We start from the raw sequence: 20,452 nt of genomic DNA, 5'->3' as shown, positions 1-20,452 counted from the left end.
AGATAGTGGGAGTTTTGCCACAAATTTCAATAGAGCCAGAATTTCACTCATTTTATTCAGACATTTTTACACAATCAGTTTTCTGATCATATTCATACCATAAAGATTTATAATCCTGACCCAGTAAGTTGCTAAAAAACTTGAAGGCACACTAAAGTCAATACTGGTCTTGAAGTTGCTTAGCATCCTTTCAGGAATGAACTTTAAGTTCATAGGGACTTGCATTTATTTTAGTAAAAATCTGGACACTAGACCTACCAATTTGGTAATAATATAGTCAAAATTATGCTTAGAAACAATTTAATGCAGTTTTTCTTCACTTAAATATTATGGACATATTTCTTCTCACATATCCACAGTGCTCATTTCTATTGCTCATTCTGTGCACATTCTATGTACAATGTTCTCAGGTGGAAAAGAGATCCTCATTGCAGACTGGAAAGGATAATTTTGCCCTAATAGTAGAAGACTTCTTACTTTCTTTTACAAGACTTTCAGTCACTAATTGTATGGCCTGTGGTGCAAAGAAACTTGCATGCCACGGAATTCCTTTTCACAAATCAGCTGATCTTTCTATGCAGTAAATTGTGTCTTATTGAAGAATAGAGCACATTAAGCCCCAGACATTTTTAACTACAGATTGTGATGTTTGTGTCTGCAGCTGTCCAGCTGGATTAGCACACAAGATTCAAACAAACACGTTGAGAGTTTTACTGTGTGAAGTGGAATCAAGTTTACAAGGAACATCTTTACAAATGGAAGATGCAGCATCTGGTATTTTCCTTCCAAACAAATATTTTAGGATTCATTGCTTAATAGCGTGTAAGGATACAGGAGGCCAACAAACAATTTAGTCAGACCTCCTGAGTATTGCAGTCCATTAAATTTTACTCTGTTTTACCCCTGTATTAATCACAGTGACTTGTGTTTGACTTCTCCTAATAAGCCCCTGTGTTCCAATAACTGTTTAGTTGAGAAACCGAACTTCATATCTGGGAACTGTGAATAGGTTGAGACTAAATCTAAAATGAGTGGGGGGATTCTTATGTATATGAAACAGTATGTCTGGACTCCTGTTATTGAAGGCTTTGGAGCTAAATTTTATATCACTCACACTAGAGTAAACCAATGATAATCAGTGGAATTATATATGTCACATAGGTATGAATCAGATCAAAGTCAAGTTTTGATTTTCTTACTGTAACATAATCTCACTGTAATATACTACTGGATTCTCACCATCCTTTCATTCCGGAGACAAGTTGTTCATTTAATTAGACTAAAGAGGGCCTAATCCAAAGCTGATTTAAGACAATGAAAAGTTTCCCATTGACTTCAACAGACTTTGGATCAGATTCAGGCAATTTTCTTTCTTGTGAAAGGTATCAGACTGAAAAGAACCAAAATGACAGAGTAATGTTTCCATGCACAAATAACTTCCTGCTAACGGTGTTTTATAAAGAAGAAGGAGGATTATTTTCCAGGGTTTCTTTTGTGACTGTATACAAGGAAAGCTGATATGTAATTGTATCAGAGTCGATAGATAGTTCTGAAAGTGCCTCCCACTTTCCTTTTTATTAGAATTTCCCCCCTTTTCACTCCTCTCCCTATTCTTTGCTAGTTTTTGCACCATTTATTTTTCTCTCTGTAGACTTCACTAACAGTGCAGTTGGTATCTATCTCATCCTCTTGATGTGAAGGTCAGCCACCATATATTGATAACTTTGAGTATCCAATCTTTTACATTGAAACCTTTTCAATGCCACTCATATATAAAAGTTCAGTCCTTTAGCCCCAGTTTACTGCCAATAAGCCACAATTGTGTTATTGCAACCTGCTATTACGTTGCCAATTACATCAACATTTGCTGTCACATTCAAGTAAGTACTGTATTGAGATTCTCCTTTACCTAACATCAGGGTAACTGGTCCAGTTTGATGAGAAACAATTGTCAGTTGTTTCAGATCATTTGTCAGAATGTAACTAATTATCTTCACTGGTCCAGAATCCTCTTGGTCCTTCAATGGAACTTGAAGTCAATGAGACTTTGATTATGGTTTCTTGACACGTGCATCACCATATGCAGCATTCTGAGTTTTAGCTGCACTACGGCAGGAGGGGTCTAATTATCAAGGACCCAGCCCTCCAGCACGAGTGTGACTGCATCTTCAAAGCATCCACTTAGGCCACAACCAGCTCCTTCATCATTCAGACAGCTGCTACCATCCTTAAGACTTTCTTTCTGCCTAAATAAAGCAAAGGCGAGTGGCCATGTAGAGAAGGAGCCAGAATATACATATCCCTAACTACTTCTTTCTCTACTTGGCCTTGTCTGTGTCAGTATTTGTGCTTTGAAAGTGCATGGATGGATGTCTGGCTATTATTCTATTTCTTCTAAATTCTCCAAAATATCTCTCATAGTACTTTCACATGAAATGCAGAACTATTGTAGAAGTAAATTTTGCCAATTAATCTACAGAAAATTACTAGGTCCTAAAAGTTCCATGCAAACTGAAAAATGGAATGCTCAAAAACAGCATAAAACAAACTTGAGAAAACAATTAGTAAAAAGTATCAGGGAAGAAACATTTTACCCAACCGGTTTTGACCAACTATAACAATTTACTTGGATGATACATATACGCATTAATGAATGATTAAATGTGCTGATATTTTTCAAAAACATGTTTTCAAGATTGTTGACGTCTAGTTGTCAAGCCAAGCAAGCCTGGAAATCTGATAGTATAATTTAATTCCAGATTGGTTTGAATTTGTGTTCTGAGTGACTCCTCGTTGTATATTGTTTGTTTTATTTGGATAAACTATAATTAGCATATAAAAAGTATTAATTTAGAAGAGGAATTTATGGTTTTAGTCTGTATAAGAAGGGCCATATTGGGTCAGAACAATTGTCCATCTACCCCAGTATCTTGTCTTGTGAAAGGTAGCCAGTGCTAGATGCCTCAGAGAGAGCAAACAAAACAGGGACATTTATCAAGTGATCCATTCCCTGTCATCAGCATCCTACTACTCCTGCTACTACATTTTTGGTTAAATTATATCTACTGTACCTAATACATTATTTCACTGTATGTAGTCATATAAATACTGATACCATTAAAATAATATTTTAATGCCATTTGGAATGAAAACTGCATGAAATGCTAATTTCCGGTGAAAAGGTAAATGAATATTAGTCAGTGTTCAGCAAACTGCTGTATCTACCACAGATGGGTGCATATGAGAATCAGATTACATGTGCAAAAGCTGAGCAGCAGTCCCAGCTAAAGAGTTTGTGGGGCCCAAGGTAGCATGTTGAAAGTGGGGCCTAGCCAGTGGATGCAGGGGCAGAAGTTTGTCTTCTTGCTGCGATTTGCTAGGGCAACCCTGTGCGGACACCCCTTCATACCTCCACTCCCATGCTTCCAGGGTCTCTGGGCACGCTCCAGCTCAAAGAGCTCTGTGATGTGCCTGCGTACTTACATGTGCTTAGCACTGACATGAGCACCATACTGGCTTTGTGCAGGGTACCCCTGGGTTTACATAGCAGGATCTCACTGGTCTCACACCATCCTGTAGCCTCTGCCCAGTCAAGTGGGTGCCAGGCCCAGTCTGGTGTGCTCCTGGGAGCAGCCTCCCCTTAAGACATTGCTATTTCTGGATGGGCAGCCAGATCCTGGCTCGGGCTCAGGGGGCCAGCTCAGCCTTCCCCCACCCTCTAATGGAGAGCCTGCCCATTGGCTCCTGGCCCCTCCTCGTCATGATGTGCTAGCCTGGGCCAGAGGAGGCTCCCAAGCCCTTAGCCGGTCCCTGCAGAGGCTGTAACAAAACACAGACTCCCAGCTCCAGGCCCAGCCAAAGAGTTGGTGTCAATTGCTGCTCAGGACCCTGAAGACGCAGTGCTCAAGGAAATTGCCTTGCCCTAAGGTCAGTGATGAGCATCACCACTTACAAAGATCATTTATTTGAATTCATATTTGTTCATAGACTCTTAATTTTTGTAGGCAAGTAATAAAGGCACCTTATAAAAACAAAGCCAATTTTTTTTAGCTAGGTTCTTTGCATATTAACCTGACACTCAATAACTAATGAGTAGTGTGCAATGTCGTTTGCTGTGTAGTTGAAACTTTGCCATAGGAAAAAGTTATTAAAATGTTGATGTAAACATTTATTGAGATATATTTTACTCTTCTGAAAAATATGTTATGATTTATGTATTTATATTTAAATAGTCTTAAGGAAGTGCTAATGCTTGATTGTATCAGAAGTCCAGCAGCAAAAATGGTCAGGTTTTGCAGCTAGCTACTTACAAATGTTTCCTTCTATCCCTTCTCCAGTCGAGGTGCATACCCTTAGCCCTCTTCACAAAACCCTACTGAAAAGCATGCAGCATGCCTGGAAAACCACCACATTTATTATTGATCTAGGTCCTGATCCTTCACCCATTTAAGTCAATGAATATTTGCTGCTGACTTCAATGACAGCAAATCAAGCCCTAAAATATATGCTTGATTAATAGCAAGGAGGTGATCCCCCTCATTCACATTAAATGGAATGTTACTTCATAAGTTCTCTGGGCAAGTCAACACAACTAGAAGTAATGTGCAGCTGGAGACTGAGATCCATGGCCTATGCTACTGTACTGAAATTAACCAGAAAATATACTTGACAATTAAATTAATATGTATTGAGATATTGTATATGTTCAAGTCCCATACTTGTAACTGTAACACTTCCATTCTCCATTTTTTTCATTTTCACTTTTTCCAAGTTTATATCAAAACGCTAGATTAAGTAAGGATACCTAAAATATATATGTTACTATTGTGCAGAGCAAAGTGAAGGTGTAGCTGTGTAATTGCATGCTAAAAATAACTGATGTATGGAATCCCACTATAATTACTTCAAAGAGCCTGGCTCATTCTTTTTTTGGGTGCATGTGGAAGAGTTTGGATCTATAAATACTTTTTTTTTCTGATTATGGTCAGATTTATCCCATTGGAGTTACACGAGAAAATCTGAGAGTCTAGTAATTGGCCTGGTCCATACTGAAGTTTAGATTGGCATCTCCATTGCACTTAGGGGAGTGAAAAATCCACTCCGATAGCACTATAGCTATGCTGACCTACTCCCCAGTTAGGTTGATGAAAGAATGCTTATGTGGACCTACAGGGATGAAAAAAATCAAACCCTTCTGTTGCCATAGTTTGTGTCTACATTATGGGTAAGCTTGGAAGGATTTAGTTTTTATCTGTAAATGTCAGTAAATGTCGTTTTCACCAAACACACACAAACTGCAAAAAAAAAAATATTCAATAATAATTGAACACAGAATAGACAAAATAGGGGAAAAATACTGCTTGTGAACTTATTAGAATTTGATTTGAGACATATACATTGTATATTCTGAAATGTGGTGTTGACACTTGTAACTGTGACAAAGCTTTTACTTTTTGAATCTCAATGTCTACTGGCATTTAATAATTATTGCCAGATCTCCCACAGTTTTCTTCAGTTGTGAAAATTTAAATAGGTCAAAATCAAAAAATGCTTAAAGCATATTATTTTGCACAATTGTGAAAATGTAAATTGTTAATTTAAAAATGCTTTAAAATAAACCTAATTATGGGATTATAGAAATATATCTATGGCATTGTAACGCTGCTGCTTTGATGCTTGTAGTGTAAACGTGGCCATTATATTGTTCTCATGCTACTTAACTGCTCACAAATCTCAAGAAACCATAAGATTCTTTAAAGATCTCCCATATGTTAAAGTGCAAGTGTTTTTGTACTGAGTGATACTTTTTCCCCCCCAATGTATGGTGGAAAATGGGTTGTGTATGTATTAATGTGTTTGGGTGTGTGTAATGTAAAATACATATGTTTACTGTGTTCACAGATACATGTCAAACCACAAAAGTGCTACATGACTGCTTTTTTGTTTTCACAAAAAGAGAAAGCTACTGGAGTAAAATGAAATATAGCAGGTTTCTAAAGTGTGATTTTATACAAAATCATTAACTTTCCCTATCCTTCTGTGGCTAGGTATGTACCTGTGAACACTGTTGTGCTGCCACAATCAGGCAAGCTTTTAAGAAAATGAGTTTTGACATTCCTTTCCTCAAGACGAGCCTTTGTTTTTCAATTACTCCTTCCTCACTTGGAGGTTTCTTGAGGTAACACTGTGCCTGTTCCCAGACTGGCAGCCAGGTGGCAGCAGTGCCCTATCACAAGCACTCCAATACCCTTTTCCTTGACATCAAGTGTTAATGCAATTGACCAATCAGTGCTAAGATGATGGGAGGTAATTGGGTAATTGTATTTTACTGATCACAAGCAGAGAAAAGAAGGAAGGGGGGGGGGGGTGGACGAGAGAATTGAAGACGGGAGAAGGGACGAGTGTAGGCAGAAAGTCTGACCCGGGGACCTTTGGAAATACTGAGGTGTCATTGCAAAGGTGGGGAGGGAGTGAGAGAGCGAGCAAAGCTACTCCTAGCAGCAACTGACTGGAACTGGATCTATATAAATACATATACATACATACATACATGCATAAGGAGAGCTCGGGCTTAAGCTGATGGCAGGGAGGAAAGGTTTCTGCTGTGCATTTCTGGGATAAGGAATGAAAGAAGCAGCTGCGCTCCTGGGAATGTGTCATCTTGCAGGGGAGGGAGGGAGAAAGGGGGAAGGTAACAGGAATGTGGAAAAAGATGGGAGCCTAAGCCACTGCTGTGCAGAAAGGGATACCAACTTGTAGATCTGAAATATACCAGGCTGATCTTACAAATGAGATCAGAGCTGCAATTGCAATAGATAGGGGGAGGGAAAGGGAAGCAGAAATTGAAGGACTCCCTGTGTTTCTCTCTCTCTCCCAAGAAGAAATAGAAGTTTACCCGTCTCGGTACTGCTGGATCTTTATTGTTTCTGGACAAAAGATGAAGAGGAAGCCGAAATGAAGAGAAAGGGGAGCCCGTGATTATGAAATTCAGAGTTAAGAGGACAAATCACGCCTTTCCGGGCAGTGTTTGTGCCCCATCAGGGGACTTTTAACGTCAGGACGATTTTGAGAAGTGGGGGCAAAGAGAGGAGGGAGTGTCAAAAACACTCACCCCACATGTGTAAAAAAATTAAATAAGGGATGGATGTATTCTTGACAGCTGGTGGGAACCTTGAATTTTCCTCTCCTCCCTCCTCCTCTCAACCTATTTCCATTTAATGTGAGATTATGAAAATGCAGAGGAGTTGGAGGGAAGGCAAAAGGATATAACGTGGAATTTGAAGAGAGGAGATGGTGGTGATGCTGTGGATGGCTGGCTTCTTGCTCAAATCAAAAATCCAATTGCGCACTGGGTTGTGATTGGAAATCTAATCAGATCTTTGGAGAGGGAAGAGAGAAAGAGACCAAAAGTTTGTTTTCACACAAAAAAACCCCCCAATTCTAAATGTAAGAGGAGACTCTGGTAAAGGTGTGTGTGGAGGAAAACGGGAAACAGAAGAATGGGAACCCCCGATCTAACGTGGAAACACATGGATTGGATAATTGATAGTGCAGCAAAGAAGGGGAAAGAAGAAAATTGCTTGACAAGATCTGGATCTTAACAGTCACAACACAAATGCATTAAAAGCAAACGGTCTCAGATAGAGGGTTGTTTAAAATCAAGGAGCCCTTCTTATCCTCCAAAGGAGAAAAAAAAACCCACCAGAGTTGGCAATGGAGAACGGAGGAGCCAGAAAGGCAAAAATCCTCCGAGAAAGGAAACTGGGCAAAGGATCTACACTGGAATGAAAAGTTTCAGAAAGGAGAAGGACCATTCTTGCTCTGAGGTTTTCTTTTAATGTTTAGTTAAAATAAAGCTCCCCCAAGAGAAGAGGAATGTAATGATATAACTACGACGAATTTAAGCAGAAAAGTTAAGAGCGACGGAAAAAAAGGGGGTGGGTGGAGAGGAAAAGAAGAAGAATCCGGTGAAGGAGGAAAAAAATCACTAGATTGTGTTGGATTGCAGCCTGTTAACTGAAATTGATGGCAAATTGCAGTTGGATATTTTGTCTTTTTAAATTTCATTCCTTCTTTTTAATTTTGGCTTTGCTGCTGACATGAAATAGTTTACCACCCTTTGCTTTCCTTCCCCCACCTTCCCCCTACCCTTTAATCACTCGGATTTCCATCTGGATAGTCTTCTGTGCAATCTGAAATACAGTGAGTGCATTTGATATTTTATTATTATTATTATTTATTTGGGAAAGAAAACATGCCCCCGCTAATGTTCGTCATCGCTTTCTCCTCTTTTAATAAAACCTGGATAAATTATAAGAACTGATTTGGTGCGGGAAGGAGGGGTGAGGGTAGGGGACGACAACTAATAACTTGGGCTACTGTTATGGTTGGTAAAGTGCAAGCCAAGGATGTTGCAGATGCCTACATGTCGGGGTCTGCAGGGTTTGTAAGTGTTCACTAGCAAAGAAATCTCCGAAGAAAGCCCCTGCAGTGTATGATGTTCTACTGCTTTATTGCCCAAACTGTGCAAGCGCGGCAAGTTGCAAGGCAGCCTAAGGAGTTTGGTGCCCAATTTTGTGTGTGTGTGTGTGTGTGTGTGTCTTCTTCTAACCATTGCAAATCGAAGGGATCCTATTTAATTTTCATTATACGAGCTGACATTGCAGATCAACATGGTGTATTAACATGGAGATATGATAATAAGGCAGGCAGGTGAAGGATGTCTTTGGTGGGGGCGGTGAGAAAGGAGGCAGTAAAGGGAGAAGCGCTACATTGTGATTCTGGCTAAACTGGGGGGGGGGGCGGTATTTACTATGGAAGGCGAGTTTAGAAAGTGGCTGGGCTTGCCACAGATGTACTCCAGTCCAGATCTCTTAAGCAATTTTCTGTGGTTTGGTGGTAAATCCCTCCGGTTACCAGAGGACTTTCACAGCGATTGTGGATGTACTATTGATAAACACACAATATTCTGCGGCGTTAGGAGCTCACTTGAGAGAGAAATCCTGTCTCTTGTGGGGTTTCACTGACTAGGACTGATGGGTAGATAATTGGCCAAGTTAATATGCACTAATTATGCCTGGCCTTGCCTACAGAAACGTATGTAGTGGGTGGGTGGGTGATGGTGTCTGATATAACCGGGGGTCCCTGTGGGCTAGTGGGGAATAGAGCCACTTTTTTTCTCTTTCCTATTGGCATAGCTGCTAGCTTATTAGTCCTTCTCTTTCCCTGCCCCCAACCCGGCCTCCATGTGCAGTGACTCCCAGAAAAGAGCTTGACTGGAATGTAGTGAAGAAGGAAGTTGGGGGAGGGAACCCCAAACACATAAATAAATGACCCATTGAGCAGATAATGGCTTTTTATTTTTTGGCCAGGCAATGTGCAGAATTAGCATCACCACTGATTTCCTCCCCACCCCCCACTCCTTTTAGCTGCAGTCTCATGGGGAGGGTGTTAAGTGGGGGAGAGATCTTGATTAAAACTCTCTCTTTCTCCTTCTTTCTCGGGCTTTCTGTCTCAGCAAGCACAAGTCCAACAGAGCTGGAACTTCTGGCAATAAAATAAACATGTAAAAAAGGAACACAAGCTCTCCCTATTTCTGTGGTAGAAACCTTCTTGAGCTTGCTGGCCTGTTGGAAATTAGAGCTTCTGCCCTTTACAAATATCCTATTCTCCTGTTCCTTTGAGGTCCTGTCCCTTAAGCATTGGCTACTTGGGAGGAATGAAAGAGGGAAGAGGCAATCCTGCTCCCAAGAAGTTCATGGGGATTTTTGAATCAAGCACTTTATTCTGCTGGACCTAAAACAAGAAACAAGTGGGCACAATTTAAAAATAAATAAACAAAAACTTAACAAAACCAAAAACCTCCCTTATAGTCATATTTGTTCTTACCCTTCTCTTAAGTCCTTACCTAAGCCTGTTTAATATAGAATGCTTTCAGTCTTGTTTATTTTTCTGGAGGGATGCTTCCTGTGAGCTATATATTTTGTCAATCTGTGAAACCAATTGTATTGTTTTTGTGGACTCCCTATAGTGTCTTGCATATCTTTATCATAATTCTCAGTCCTATTGGGGTTACACTGACATCACCAGTTGCAGTAATAGAGCAGTTAAACTGCTACTTAGTAATTGCTACTGAAAGAGAGAGAAGCTGGCCTAGTGAAAGGGGAAGAAAATCTTCAAACATTGCACTGGATTGTTGTGAAGCGAGACCATAAACAAAAACCCTAGTCTAGCCTTTGACAATAGGATGCCTGATTCATTTTGTACAGTAAATAGCATGAAGGGTTTCTTTTAAATATGCTGAAGAAGTAGTGGGAATATTTAGACACAAATCTGGGCTGAAATAAGCAAAGCTTGTCAACATTAGAAATCTGGAGAAGCAGCTCAGCTTCTAAAGATGTAATAATAGTTGCACGCTTCCATGAATTACTCATTTGATAAAGTAGCCAAGGACACATGAAGCAGCCTGGAATTTAACTCTTTCAGTGACATAGTGGATGGATGTTGAGCTTTCTGATAATTTGCACTCAAACCTTGCCAAGATTTCAAGGTGCCAGGCAAGATAAAAATGTCAAAAATAAGATAGATAACCTTAGAAAACAAAATGAGATGAAAAGTAAGGACTTCATAGGAACCTCAGTAGAAATGAAAGCTGGTTGACTTTCCTATTTCCTTCTTTCATGTCAGAATTCCGGCGTAGTATTCAGTAGTATATGATATGTGAGCTGTCTTCTTTTTCACAGTATGGGATAGATCTGTAATTACCTAGGCAGGTAGGAAGTTGGTGTAAATAGCAAGTACAGTGTGAGTAGTGAGCAGCTATGTATATAGTAGTAAGACAAATGCCCTCTCTCACCATGTAGTTTGGGGCCATGTGAGAATCGCTTCTCCATTGCTGATGCAGCTCCTGTGAGCACATTTGGGGGAGGGGCAGGCCAAGGTTCATCTGCCCCCTGTGTTCCTCAGCCAGAATGAGGAATGCAGCAAACTCTGCATTCTCCCCTCACTCCCTGATGAAGGGGAACAGCCTGTAGTAATGGTGGAGGAGAGCTTCAGCTTCCCATGCCCTCCCTAAAATGCCTAGAGGAGTGGGCAGTCCTGGATGAGAACAGCAGGTACTCCAGCCAGCCCCGTTCACCTGCCTGGTGATTGTCTCCTTTCTGTGTGGTTAGGAGAATCAATCCCATTCTAGGCATACCCCATTATCCTGGCACAAGCAAACCCTTACCTCACTTTAAGTTATGAGTAGAAGAAGCTGTATACCAAATGTCATGGTCCTAGCTCTTCCCATTTAGGAGGAGTTCTTGACCAAACAGTCAAACTCTTTCAAATATATATTAGGTACACAGTGAGAAAAACACAATTTGACAGCCCAAGAAGCCGAAGTCCCTAGTATATTCTTCAGGGATGGCGGGAGACAGTCCATTGCAATTAATTGTCCTGTAAACTTCACTCTCACTGTGTTTCCACCTTGGCCTGCAGAGATCCCTGGATCTCTCTGCTGAGATTTTTAAACAGGTGGGCAATTAGCAACAACTACAGTATGGAAATTTGTCCACGCATAATAGGAATAGAGTTTCCCCAACTTATTTGTAGACCATTCAAACATCAGTCAGGAGGTAGTGACTTAGGTCACTACTTACCTGGGCCCTGCCTACTCTGACTTGTGCCAGCAGCCTCCAGGGAGTGAAAAAGCACTACTCTTTTAATAAAGGACTTGCTCCTTGTGGTTGCTCATGTGATTCAATGCATGTCAAAAATTAGTTTGATGGCTGGAAGTAACCAGCACCTCAACAAATAACTTCTTGAAAATTGCCTTAAGAAAGTTCCCTCTCCCTGCCCCTTTCCAATATCATTATCATGAAGTAAAGGGTAGTAAAGTAGCCTTTTTTGAAGGAAGGGGAACATTGGGGTTAAATTTTTGTGAGAATTCTGCAAGGCTGCCTTTATCCGATGTCCAAATAAAAAAAATAATGAAGGGATCTATATTTCATTGTACAGCTTTACAGGTTCCCTCTCTTCTTCTGAGAGTTTTGGCAATTGTATCCCCCCCCTCTTTTAATTGCATATGTACAAGCTGTGATATGTCTGGGTGAATTAAAATGAAGTGATCCTGGTGGGAAGCAGGAATATTCTTATATCCATTAAAGAGAAAAGCTGGAGTCAGGCAGGCGAGCACACACAAAAAAAGGGAGCGAAGATTTACATTTGGTATCCAAGGAAGCAGAGCAGAATCCTGCAGGGTTTTCTGTTCATTGTTTAAATGTTGCCATAGCAATATCTTGGGGCACAAGTTACATGTTTTTCACTTATCTAGTTGAGCTTTTCTTCTCTCCCTTTTGATCTACTTAACAACAACAAATATTTCCATTGAACTTGGCACAACAATGGGAAAAAGAGTGAGATGGCCTCATTGTCTCTCCCTGGCATTCTGCAGTTCTACCCCCAGGTCTGTTAATGTACACGAGACCTAATTAAGATAGAACTGCTCCATGGAAGTACAGTGTGAGGCTGCTTCTTGTTGTAAGGACACCGAACATATTACAATATTTTGTGTAGTGGTGATATGTTAATTGGATAGCTGCAGGCAAGTGAAGTGTAGCAGTCGCTGACAATTAGAAAGAACAATGAACTTGCTAGGACTCAATCCATTCCTCTAATCACTGGGTGGATTAAAATGTATTGCAGGCAGACACTGGCATTCCTGTAGATTTGAACACACACACAGTTCTATTACCTTTGCAAATTCTATTTTCATAAAGCAAGGACTGGATTTATCTTGATGTCTGCAAAAGAGAGAGAGAGAGAGAGAGGCAGCACTGGACCCTGAACAAAGTCCCTTTGCATTTGCTGCAGAGTATACAGCCATGCAGGAGTGTATGTGTGCAATAGACCACTGAAATCAGTGCTTTTTTAATGTAACACTGACATTGGTCCCATGCCTAATTAGTTAAAACCAGCCCAACAGAGTCACTTTGCAAAAGAAAAAGCTTTTGTCTTGAAAGACAGGGGAGATTCAGAGTGCTGGAGATACCATTTGTGTGGAGGAATCTCCCTTTGGTTATGTTTTGCAGCAGAGGGACCCATGCTTGGTGCAAGAAAATAACTCCCAGAAATGAGGATATGCCTTCCTGTCATGTGGCCAATTTAATATAAAATTGACTTCTGAAGAGCCTCAATAGTTAGAGAGGGTGTGGTGTGGTTTCTTTTCTTTTTTCTTTTTTGGTTGCTATATGTGTAAGAATGATTCTTAGGGACTTTGAAGGTCATACCCAAACTGAGAGCCTAGCACTGTATTACATTTTTAAAAAGGTATTTAGTGTAGTTCAGGTCTGTTCATTTTGCACTGGTGAAAGGGGAATGTAGTCATCTATTTATCCACAAGATCAATACAGCACTCACAATATTTGTCTGAATACCCCAATCAGTAACCCTAAGGTAAGGCTCACCTCTTGAACTAAAATAGGGACTGAATCAGTTTCGGTAATCTGAGCAATACTTAGAATCTCTGATATGGCAAATAAGATTCCCAGTTATGATTTGGACCAGGCTCATCAACTTGTTTAGTGTACTCAGGCAACTGACTAGCCATCAGTTGGTTAAACACATGACTTAGAGATGAAAGTATCTCCACAATCAATTCCCAGAGTCATGAAGTTTTATGCATTTTGATCTACATCATTTATTGTTGGGAAGGAGTAACAGGCAAGGTGCAGTGATTATAGAGACTTAAAAATGAGTAGCCTTGTAACACCTTGGAGACTAACAAAAATATATAGTATCATAAGCTTTCATGTGTAAAAACACCAGTTCATCAGATGAACTGGAATGTAAATAACAGAAACCAAGAAATATATTTTTGTTAGTCTTTAAGGTGCCACAGGACTACTCATTGTTTTTAAAGTTACAGACTAACATAGCTACCTCTCCGAGACATTTATATAGTCTTATTAACATTAATAAATCCTGCATAATGACCTAAACCTATACTGAATGCCTCAGAGCAACAATGTGGTTGCATTTATGTTTTCTCCCCCCTTTTCTCCTTTACTCTGCAAGCCCAATCTCTAGTCTCCCTCTGATCTCAATGAGAGTTTTCTCAATGACTTCCAGAAAGGCAGGATTGTTGTTTGTTTGGTTGGTTTCTTTCTCTTCCCTTCCACCTCCACCCCAATAAAGTGCAAAACCTGTTTTGGTTTGTTTTTACAAATCAATAACAGGAGAAATGTTTAGGCGCATATAAAACAAATATTATCACAATTATATTCTGAATCACAACATTTTGAAAGGCCACTTCCTCATCTATTTTATATGTCAAGTGTTACATATTACCATTGTCATTCTTAATGTCACAAGCACTTAGACAGGAGAAGGAACATATCTCTCTCCTGGCTGTTCTGGGTGTTCATGATGAATGCTATTTCATAAAATCTTCACCTGTTGCAGCAGAAGCACAAGTCTTGTAAACCGGAACTACGGAAGCATTTTAAGGCTGAGAGTCTTAAAGGAGCCTAAATTAGGTGTCCAAATCCTGAAAGACTACATGCATGGAACACTCTGTTACTGATGCAACCTAGTTATTTTATTTAAAGCTTTGTAATTCACCTTTGAATGACTGTAGAGAAGATTGGAAGGTGGAACAATGGGGCATAGAGATAAAGGGGTTAATTTAATGCTCTCCCTGGGTGTGTCTAGACTACAAGGTTTTGTCAACAAAAGTGGACTTTCGTCAACAAAACTATACCTGCGTCTACACTATCGCCGACTTCTGTCGACATTAAGTCAACAGAACGTGGCAGGTTTTGTCAACGGCAGTAAACTTCATTTTATGAGGAATAATGCTGTCGACAAAAGGCGCTATTGCATCCACACTATGCTTTTTCAAAAGAGAGCGTCTAGACTCTGTCAAAAAAGCGGCTTGTTTTGTCGACAGAATTGGCTGTAGTCTAGACGCTCTTTTTTGACAGAGGCTTTGTCGACCGTATCTGTTGACAAAGCCTCTGTCGAAAAAAAGCCTGTAGTCTAGTCGTACCCACTCTCTCATTGCACAAGAGCTTAATACGAGAAGTGAAAAATGTATTTAATTCTTGAACCTTCTTTACAAAAGGGCATGTATGTTATGCTAGGCTCTTTCCTAGATGTTTAGTGTTACAAGATTTTACTTGTGACTGTTAAGCCAATTGTAAAGCCTTATTTGAGAGGAAGGTTCTTTGACAAAGAGAACAAATATTTTTTTCTCTGGAATCAAGCTTTTGTTATCAATATAGCCTTTGGGGATCTGAGTTTCATTTCAGTTGGGACAGTAGTTCATAGTAAACAAGGAGGCTTGATAGCCTCATTAGTCTTTCAGGAGTCTCACATGCCCAATTCCTTCAATCATATGCAGGTAGCACTCTCTTTGAAACCCATCGGAGGTATGTATGTACATGGTGTATGGAAATTCAACCTGAAAAGTTTTCTCTTTTGGGGTTGGAAAAAGGTTGGAGAGGCTCATAGTTGAATACTGTTCTTTTTATATTTTTCTTTCTCTAATGTGAATCTCATGAAGGAGAAAGCTGCTGGTTTGGCTTAGCCTTGGAGTTAAAGGTTCTGTATATGCCAATTACAAAGTAGTGGAGGGAGTACTGGTGGGGTCTCAGACAAATACACACACATTCACAAAACTTCCAAACAGACCAGGATATGTTCAAAAGCTGTAGTGGAGTGTACCCAGGAAAACTCATGATAACATCTATATATTTTGTTAGTCTATAAGTCCTGAAAAACATTTATTGTTTTTTCAGGATATGTTGTTCCTTTAACATTTGTCTGTAATATGTGAAAAGAAATGAATTTTGATATGAAGGAATTCAGTTTGGGAGGCAGATGTTGGAAGTCTCATATATCCAACATTAAAACATCATTAGAATTTATTTTTAAAGGCAATTTTCTAACATACAAGATCTGATCTCTAATGTGAGGTTAATTTCCAAAAGCTGAGACAAATTATGAGCACCATTGATTGGGAAGATAACTTTAGAAAGAAGAAAATATGAAATGTGTTTTTTTTAAAGAAGACTGTATTATATGGTCACAGTTCTCCTCTCAAGAAAGACAACAACTTTAGCTAATATCCCTTTCCTATTCAGTGTCAAAGAAAAGGCAGCAAATATAAATTAAAAATGACATATGGGAAAGAAGACAGTAGATAGAAATTGATATAAATTAGAAGTTGAGATGCATAAAATTGATAAGGGAAGCTAAAGACATCAAGAAAAAAAGAACTGTGGTTGGCAGACTGAAGGACAGAGTTACATATATTATGAACAAAAAAAATTCCTAACAATTGTATAGGCTTGATGTAGATAGTACAATATTTATTAAATATTTCTTTTCTCTATTTGGAAAGAAGTAGGAGAAAGCCTTTGTATTATATGAGGATGATAAAATACTCCCCTGTCTATTAGTAATTGAGGAGGATGTTAGACAATCATCTGCTAGTATTAAACATTTTAAAATCAGCAGGCCCAAATAATTTATACCCAAGATAAATCAGTTGGCTGAGGAGTTTAAATCATGACATGCTGAGGAACTATCAGAAGACTGGAGCATGCCAATATTCAGAAAAGGCAAGCTAGATAACCTGATTAACTATAGACTGGTTACACAGAAATCAATCCCAGGGAAAACAATGGAAAAATTGGCATGAGGTTAAACTGATAAAGAATTTAAACATAATTTTATAGAGAATATATTAAACAAATTTAGTTTAATTATTTGATTAAATTAGAAATGTGGTTGATATAGGTAACTATTATGTAGATGTGATAAATTTGTGTAAGCCATTTGGCTTAGTATTGCAAACATGCTTAAAAAACGTCTATTTAATATCAAAAGCATAAACATCACACAGATGAAGTAATGACTAGTTGTGAATGAGGCATTATCACTAAATTGGAACATTTTTAGTGGGATTTCACAGGGATGAATATTCAACACTTTCATTTAATGAACTAAAAGTAAATCTAACCTTTTTGCTGATAAATTTTGTGAATGACATGAAGATTGGCAGAGTATAAGAAATATAGGGTAGCCATAAAGTGATCTGAATTGTTTGGTGATCTGGGTGCATTCAAACAAAATATGTTTAATACTGCCAAATTCAACATTGTACATCCAGTAACAAGTAATGTAGCCAATATCTATAAAATGGAGGACTCTATCATGGAAAACTGTGACTCTGAAGAGGATCATAAGACATACTGAACAATCAACTGTACATGAGCTCCAACTGCAATGTCAGAAAGGGCTAATATGATTCTTGTGTGTATAAAGAAGAGGGACAGAAGTAGGAGTTAGGAGGTTATTTTACCTCTATATACAGCACTGGTGAGACCATTATTGGAATGCTGTGTCCAGATCTGTTGCCCACATTTGAAAAAGGCTGTTGAAAAATTAGAGAGGGTGCAGAAAAGAGCTACAAAAATTGTTAAAACTGGAGAAAATGCCTTATAGTGGGAGGTTTCAATAGCTCAATCTGTGTAATTTATCAAAAAGAAGATTGAGAGGTGACTTGATTACAGTATATAAGTACCTTCATGGGGAGAGAATACAGCTACTAAAGGGCTCTTCATTCCAGCAGAGAAAGTCATAAAAAGAAACAATGGAAGCCAAAGCCAGGCAAATTCCATATAGGAACAGAACCAAATTTTGAAGTATCAAAATCCTACTTGAAACAGAATTACCCTTCCCTTCCCACTACTACTTATTTCATACAGATTATTACATAATTATGTGATGATCTGTATAATAAGTGCCTACCTCTTCTTTCCCAACCATTAGTAGAAATAGATGATTAGTATATGGGACTTCGTGTTTGTTTGCTGTCTTGTGTTTGTTCATATATGTAGGAGTGTGTGTTAAGAAAAGTATGGTGGAAAATTAAGTCAAAGGCATGTTTCACAATTAGCGGTGAGGTCTGTGGTCATTTTTCTGCAGAACTCCCATAATAGAAGAACTAGAGGACACCAAATGAAGTTAATGGGTAGCAGGTTTAAAACTAAGAAAAGAAAGTTCTCCTTCACACAGCGTGTAGTCAACCTGTGGAACTCCTTGCCAGAGGAGGCTGTGAAGGCTAGGACTATAACAGAGTTTAAAGAGAAGCTAGATAATTTCATAGATGTTAGGTCCATAAAAGGCTATTAGCCAAGGGATAGAAATGGTGTCCCTGGCCTCTGTTTGTCAGAGGCTGGAGAAGGATGGCAGGAGAACCACCCTCTCTGGGGCACCTGGTGCTGGCCACTGTTGGCAGACAGGCTACTGGGCTAGACGGACCTTTGGTCTGACCCAGTACGACCGTTCTTATGTTATGTGTGAGTTCTGCAGTCCAAGTCTAATTCCTGTGAAAGCACTGCTCTGTAAATTCAATATCCTCCCTCAGTAGTTGGTATTTTCATTGTTCCAATTGAATGTAGTTATTGTGGGAGGTCATGGGCAACACAAAAGTCATCTTTGAAGTATTAAGGGCAATCCATTGGCAGTAAGTATTCAGTCACTACAGATTGTGAATTGTTAGCAGGTTCCATATCCTGAAACACCCAGTTTTTGTATCTTTCTCCTTTTTGAAAACACTTAACAAATGTGAAGTCTTAAGCATTCCTCTCCTAATATACTTTCTCTGCCTGTGATGAGTGCAAAGAGGCATATTGAAAAATGACAGCTGTTGCTTTTCTTTTCATACTACCTTCCTACCCTTACTCACCAACCCCTACCCAAGCAGTTTCAATCTGCCTTAATTAATACACAAATGTAATGAAATATGCAAATAAAATTGTATCCTTTTTGGACACTAATTGTAATATTCCTCTCATTACTGTTCTTCAGACAGTGTGTAAATAAGATAATGGTACATATTCTTGCAATTTGTTCTCATGAAAAAAAAATATTAGCAGATGCTGTGTGAGTACATCAAGAGGAAAAACATCTAGATGCAGGAGTAATGCAACCTATAGGGATTTTATTGCTAAAGCATATAGCAATTGGTCTATATGGACCTTGCTGGTATGCACTAGAGGCTCCCTAGGACTCTTTACTATAGTGCTGTTTCAAATGATGTTGCATTAAAAGTGCACTAGGAAACACTAAATGAATACCCGCAGGGTCTACCTGGAACAACTAATATGCAACATTGCTGTTCTGCGTAGACAAGGCCTTACTTAGTCTGATTCTCCACTGTTTTCTGCCCTCTTTCACACCTGTACAAAAAGGATGTCAGGTGGTACCAAGTCCAAGTAGTAGAATTTTTCACTCACTTTCCATAGGTGGAAATATCTATATGCAAAGTAGAGGAGAATCAAGTCATTTGTAGGGAAATGAGATTTCCAACAGTTCTGCAGTAACTGCTAGTATTGGCAAAAGCAGGAATATTTTGAAGTGCAAACCTCTAAGTAAAGAAAATGTCATGCCTCCAACAACATTAATGTCTTATTATAGATTTGCCTATTTATTTGCTGCCCTTGTAATTTGGTGGCGTTGAGAAATTGTGTGTAATTTCATTTTCTTTTTATGTTTTTTCTCTGTTTTCATTTTAATTTCTCCTTTCTCAACTTCCTACCATAGCCAAGTGTTATTCTCAGATATACATCATTTTCATTTTTCTTTAAATATTTTCTTTAATAGTTTTGCAGACACACTACCATATTTGCTCAGTGGAAGGGAGGAGGAATCTAAAGCTTTTTAGTGGGGATTTTCACAGGGGCCTAAGAGAGTTAGGTGCCCAGTTTTCTTTATGATTTCATATCGTATTGCATTTCCTTCTTCATAAATATCCTTCCTTTTATCATAGATACTTCTGGCGCATTCACTTGTGACTGTAATAGGGGAATTAATTATAATGGAATGTTTGTTTCACATTTCTATTAACTTCTTAGTGTCAGTGCCTGCTTGAATGTCAAATAAATGAAGCCATAGTCTAGCAGCAGAGACTTGACCAGAACACTTTATCTACCCTCTTATCTTCGTAACTTCCCACACTAGATAGCTATCTAACCACTTCTCAGAATCATTTATCCATCTGGGGAGCAGATAAGAAACTGAATCAGCTTCCAGCCTGAATTTATTTTACTGATTGGCAAAACTACCTTTACTCATTCCATTCCTCAGACTCAGAGCTAAGTTTCTTGGGTGAGGAGTTGACAGTGATATCTCCGCACTGGTTCCATTTTAGAGTGACAAGTATGTGCTTTCTCAGGCAGGAGTAATTTCAGGATACAGATGTCCCAAAGAAATCTTGAGATCTATTAGTATGGTTGCATCTAGATTCTTTATTCATCCCTCCTGCAGGATAGTCAGTGGATACTGACCATAAAGCCATCTGTTGAAACCTGTTTGTTCTTCTTGATACCCTCCATGGTAATCAGAAGTGGGTAGATGTACTGACATTTGTCACTTTTTATTTTTTATTTAGCTCTTAGTC

At 39.0% G+C, this 20,452-nt stretch overlaps 1 protein-coding gene across 2 annotated transcripts in view; it reads left to right on the top strand.

Annotated features, from left to right (window-relative positions):
- The first annotated feature begins 6,371 nt into the window (after nt 1-6,371).
- Nucleotides 6,372-20,452, top strand: part of LRRC4C (leucine rich repeat containing 4C) — a 153,941-nt gene continuing 139,860 nt past the window's right edge. Inside the window, exons 1-2 of one of the 2 annotated variants that reach the window (XM_075927511.2) lie at nt 6,372-6,459; nt 6,882-8,202. The gene's annotated coding sequence lies outside the window, so the exon portion shown is untranslated. Of the gene's footprint in view, nt 8,203-20,452 lie in introns of both variants that reach the window. The other variant, XM_089778547.1, reaches the window with a different exon arrangement.

The sequence above is a fragment of the Pelodiscus sinensis genome, chromosome 5 (assembly GCF_052426305.1).
Source record: "Pelodiscus sinensis isolate ZL-2025 chromosome 5, ASM5242630v1, whole genome shotgun sequence".
Taxonomy (NCBI): domain Eukaryota; kingdom Metazoa; phylum Chordata; order Testudines; family Trionychidae; genus Pelodiscus; species Pelodiscus sinensis.
This window is presented reverse-complemented; position numbering and strand designations above follow the sequence as displayed.